Below are 6000 nucleotides of genomic sequence, written 5' to 3' on the forward strand. Positions count from 1 at the left end.
CCGCCTCTTGACATTCTGCAGTTACCCAGTTCTCTTTACCTTGTCTGCATTGTTGTTTAATGTTGTTATTTATTTCGGTGTATCTTTGTTGTTGTTCTTTGACTTCTGCGATTCTTCTGTTCTCCATAAGGGAGAGTATCTCATCGGTCATCGATGGTTTGTTTTTCTTTGTTGTTGGTACCAGAAAAGTGTCGGAAACAGTCAGAATGTTTTGGTTTATATTGATCCATAGAGTCTGGACAGTCGTTATGTCCGGGATTTTTATTATTCATTGCACATAGTTCTGTTAATTTGGATTTCATCTTGTCTGCAACCACTGGTTCCCTCAATTTATCAATGTTGGTTTGAGTCTAAATTGAAAGTCTGCGGTCAGAGGGTTATGGTCAGAGTCGATGTCGGCACCAGGATACGCGGAGACCCTTTTGATACTATTTTCATATCTTCGATTAATTAATATATAATTTATTTGATTGCGTACGATGTTGTTATTGCTATCTTGGAGAGATTTCCACGTGTATAACCATATTCTCCACTCTACAGAATTGCAGGAGAAGTTCCCCACGTTCTTTTCTTTCGCCTAGTCCGAAGACGCCTGCCACGTCGTCAACTCTGCCTTTTCCAACCTTAGCATTAAAGTTCATGGGGTTTCAAAGATCGGAGCACCTCCTGTACTTGTCCGTAGAATTTCCCTGCCTCTCTATCTTGTTTATCTGCTGTAGGTGCGTATATCTGAATAAGATTTATACTTATTGGACTAGCATTCATTTGCAGTAGAATGATTCTGTCCGAGTACCCGACAACATTTCCGATGGACTTTCCAATATTATATCTCACGATAAATCCTACACCGTTTCTATGGTTCGGATCACTGTTCCCTGAATATTAAAATGTCATCTCATTCCTCACGCACACGCCACTATCTGGCCATCTGGTTGACATTGAGTTTGAGCATTTTCTTTACGGCGTTATCAAGTTTACCTGCCGCAAAAAGTGTTCTGGTATTTCATGTCCCAAAGCGAAGTTTAGTCTTTCTCATGTTAAGCCGGGAGATTCTTAGCACCCTCTGATGATCGAACATCTGCCCTGGGACTGAGGGCCGTATTGGTTTTACGAATGCCAAGGATATTAACATTGAGCCTGAGCATTTTCTTTACGGCGTTATCAAGTTTACCTGCCGCAAAAAATGTTCTGGTATTCCATGTCCCAAAGCGTAGTTTAGTCTTTCTCATGTCAAGCCGGGAGATTCTTAGCACCCTCTGATGATCGAACATCTGCCCGGGACTGAAGGCCGTATTTTTTAGGTTTCCTGACATGATAAATATTAGTTACAGGACACTGACACTGAGGACAAAAGGGTGCCTTTTTTATTTTTTATTTGTTTCGGTGAGGTTTGGGAAATGCCCTTTTATGCACTCCCAGAGCTGGTGGTCTGTCGCTCTGGGTTGTGTGGGACTCCAGCTAAGCTGTTTACTCACTAAAACCCTTTCCTCACCGCCGAGGTGGTGTTTGGCCTTGCACCGCGGTCATTTCTGTCCTATTGTGCCCCTTATGAAAAAGGGTGCCCTTACTACCACTTGTTCATCCGCCCGTAGCCGTTGACAAGTTGGTGGTTAATTGCTTATTGCCGTATCCGGCGATCATTCTGTCGTCAGAGCCTCATGGATTATCTAGCAGGGTGCACCGAATAAGGTTAGTCATCGCACGCGCAGGTGAGATTGACATTTGAGCTGATCTTACTAGACCTTCGCTCCTTACACCCCATATCGCATTCAGGCATCATCAAAGGATAAACGACTGTGCGCCTATCGATCTACTCATAGTATTCGATGGCATTTTATACCTCCACGAGCACCCCATTTTGGTGGTCTGTGGGTGGCGTGCATTAAATCGTGCAAGTTAAATAGAATTGTTTTGGAGACGCACTTAACGTTTGAGGAACTGTATACAGTGTTTACTCAGGTTGAAGCTATCCTGAACTCAGTACCTTAGCTCCTTTGTCCGAAACTCTTGAATACCTTGATCCTCTGACACCATCCTTTTCGGACCAAAGGTTCCGCATTTCCCCAAAGGACAGTAGAAAAAGATAATCCCAATCGACTGAAGGACTGTGAATGACTTCAGCAAATGGTGCAACATTTTTTTCGGCGTTGGAGCAATTAATATTTGGTGACACTCCTAGGATGTCGCTAGGCCGTCCCTCGTATCGCACAAATGTCTTATGCAGATCCCATGCAAGTCGTCCCAGAAACGTTATATTTTTTTCTCCCATGGATGTAATGAACAGGACGTATATGTAGTAATAGTAAATGGCACGTTCGAAAAAAACGTTATACACTTAATACAGTATATACCATTCAACTGCCATTTCACATAATAAAATATGCATATGACTTATACCGAGTACCAATGTTTTTAACAGAGACAAGAGATAATTATTACTCGTCTTTGTTTTTAATGTGTTACAGTAGTTTATATGTTATGTTAAAGACGCCAAAGAGGCGGATAACTTAGGTTAGATTTCTATTGTTCACGTATTCTATAAGTCTTGTTCTATGATGCATTCGTTCGCAAAAGCGGCACCGGTCGTATGGCAGCACACCCAACAAAAAGCACCTAAGCCGCTGTGTGTGGGAACTTCCGTGATGGAAGAAACCGCACACAAGTTGTATGAGGATGGCGTTTCCGAGATTAAGATGGCTATAGCGGCGGTCGGTCACCCTGCGAAAAACTTTATTTCTCAGCAGAGAGATCTCATAAAGAGGCACCTGCTTGGAAAAATCGACGAACTGCAGCCGGGGATGATAAGTCTCAAGTTTGCAGAACTTTGAAACCTATGATCACATATGCCGCCGTAATATGGTGGCATAGAACCAAAATCAGTACATATCGACAGTCCGTCTCTGAACAAATTTCAGAGGCTGGCGTGTCTGGGAATGACTGGACCAATGTCAACGACGCTGACAAAGCTATGGAGACACTCTTGGAACTGGAACCTTTGCATTTATCCATTGAAGCTGAGGCCCTAAGAAGGGCTTACCGTATGGGTGACGAGGTCCTCAGGAAAGAGACGAAATTGAGACACAGTGCGATCTTCAGAAAGCTGAAGACAGTCGAACCCATGGGATTAAAAGCTGATCGAATCAAAACTCTAAGCATTTCGGTACCTTTCAGAACATATGTTCAAAATGAGGGGCGAGCTGGTGGAGCGACTCCATTTGCTAAAACCAATGACTTCGTATTGTATACGGAAGGCACAAAAGCACCGTCGGGCACAGGCGCTGGTATAGTCGAAAGAGGAAGGTCCGGGGAAAGGATTACCTTAAACCTGGGTAAAATCATGACCGCTTTCCAAGTACTAGCTATAACAATTTGCGCCCGGAAAATGAGGGAAAGAGCTTACGCACGTAAGCATATTACCGTCGTAACCGGAGATGAAGCCACAATAAATGCACTCGTACACCAACCAGGTTACAATGTGTGTAAAAGAATTTACGGTTCTGGCTGTGAGCTCCAACAGAGTCAAATTTATTTGGGCAACAGGGAGAAATAGGAGCAAAGGAGACAAGTTTGCTGCGCAACTTGCTAAGGTAGGGGTGGAGCAACCGCTGACCAACCAAGAACCTGCATGCGGCATATCTCATGCCCAACTTAAGTCGGGAGTTGGAGGATTTGCGGAGGATCGGAAAGTACAGGGAGGAGATACCTCGACTCCTTACCGCAAGGCAGTTTGTGGGACCTCCAAAACCAGTGCGCAAAAGCAAACTGCTAGGTCTCAGCAGGCAAAAATAAGGAGGATAGTGGCCTTTTGAACAGGACACGCCCCCTGCAAAAACACCTCTTCAGGATAGGACTGAGCGATCAACTTACCTACAGGGGGTGCAAATTATAGGACGAATACACTACATATTTTGTATCACTGCACGTCATATGCAACAGATAGACGAAGACTCTGGGAAGGGGATGAAGTTCTACTAGATTAGGTCTGCGTACCCCGTCAACACTTTTCTGGAGTTCATTGAATACTTAGGAATAATAAGGTTGTAAAATACGAGGACACAATAGGACATAAATGACCGCGGTGCTAGGCTAAACACCACCTCGGCGGTGAGGAAAGGGTTTTAGTGGGTAAACAGCAAAGCTGAAGCCTTACAGAGTTCAGAGCGCCAGTTCATCAGCTCTGGGTGTACGTAAGAGAGCATTTCCAAAATCTCACCGAAAGAAAAAAAATGACATCATGAAGAGAAAAACCAAAAAGTATCTTTATGTTGATACGGTATGATGTAGGAAGGTTTTGCAATTCAATGTTTATATGTTAAATGGTTTGCCTTAGAAAAACATCTATAAAACACATGGTGGTGGCACATTTTTGTCCCAAAGTAATCAACTGGATAAAAAATATCAGTTCGAACCACTCCAAAATCAGTTCGACTCATCTGCACCATAAAACGCATTATTTACCTTTTTATCGAGTACAAACTGTGTCTGCCTGGTGTAGGTACCAGACTCTCCTCTGTTTTTAACTTTCTCATTTTTTAACTTATAAGTTGTGTTAATTATGGATACCGAAACAGTGGAAATTAATACAATGCAGCAAGTAATAGATGCAGATGTAGAAATAATCGTCGCAGAAAATTGAACCTGAACCAGCTGTTGCAGGAGAAACGCATATAAAATTAACAGGCAATAGAAAAACTAGTGATACGCGAACGCAAAAATTGTTTCCAAACAAATTTGCAAACGAAAAAATATTAAAGACAAATTAAGAGTAAAAACTCAAGAGAAATAGAAATAAATACTTGCTCTTGAAGAAAACATTAAAGAGCAGTAATAATCAGCAGCAAATATCGGCTCATCGATAAAAGAAGTACAACTGCAGCTAGTTCAAAAAGATGTAGAACCGAAAAATTTGGAAAGAGAGATGAAGAAAAAAGCTATGGAGTTTTCTAGACAAATTAATGAAAAAAATTATTATTGCAAGAAAAATATCTGGAAATTAAATTGAAAGACCATGCAGAAAAATATCAAATTTATTTACAAAACAATAACGTTAGTGTACTAAAATAATACCTATGTAATTGAAATTCAATTAGATTGATATTATTTCAATTAAATTTGAAAAATGTTTGAAATAAAGATGGAAATATGTAAAAATAAAGTTTATATTTAGCTTTTAGCAGATTTTGCTTAAATACAAAACATTTTTATTGTGCAATACACAGATGTATATAAAAATATATTACAGCCAACTCTAGCCAACCAAATTAAAACATTAATATGTTATTTGAAAAAGCGTATTACTGCTCTTCAAACTGAAGAACAACCTTCATTTTCCTTTTCAAAAATGTCATTCACTTCGGCATTGCAGTTTATTTCTTCAAAATTTTGAACATCATTTCTGCTAATCGCTATGTTGTGAAGCACTGGAGTATCTATTTATATGGGTAACGTTAGTTCTTCAATATCAGTTCTCAAACTTGTTGCAAGGCGAGAAAACCATCTCTTCCAGACACCAAACGTTCGTTCAACCGTATTTCTTGTTGCTATATGTGCAGGGTTATATGGAATTTCTGCTGGTCACATCGGATTTAAGAGGGGAGTCACTGTGACCTAGTAAATACGAATTTCTAAATATTCTTTGTTCCAATAGGGCAGAAATGAGTGGTGCATTAAACATTGTACTGTCATGAGTAGAACCAGGCTATCGTGCATCAATGTTTCGTATACATGATTTTGCATCACAAATGACCTATACATTAACAGAAATAGTTCAGCCTTGTTTCCTCCTGGCGATGGTATTGGTACGTCAGATCCATCAATGCAGCCCAATACATTTGGAAATCCTCTAATGACATAAAAATCTGATTGTGCTTGCCTTATTTTTTCATCAGAAGTGGGCATTTTCATGAAATCAGGTGCATATTGGGCTATGGCATAAATTGCTTGTTTCAAAACTCGACACACTGTAGACTTATGCACATGAAAGTCATTCCCTATGACTAT

This window comes from Dendroctonus ponderosae, unplaced genomic scaffold (genome assembly GCF_020466585.1).
Source record: "Dendroctonus ponderosae isolate FM_Combo_2020 unplaced genomic scaffold, Dpon_F_20191213v2 Dpon_F_20191213_1, whole genome shotgun sequence".
Taxonomy (NCBI): domain Eukaryota; kingdom Metazoa; phylum Arthropoda; class Insecta; order Coleoptera; family Curculionidae; genus Dendroctonus; species Dendroctonus ponderosae.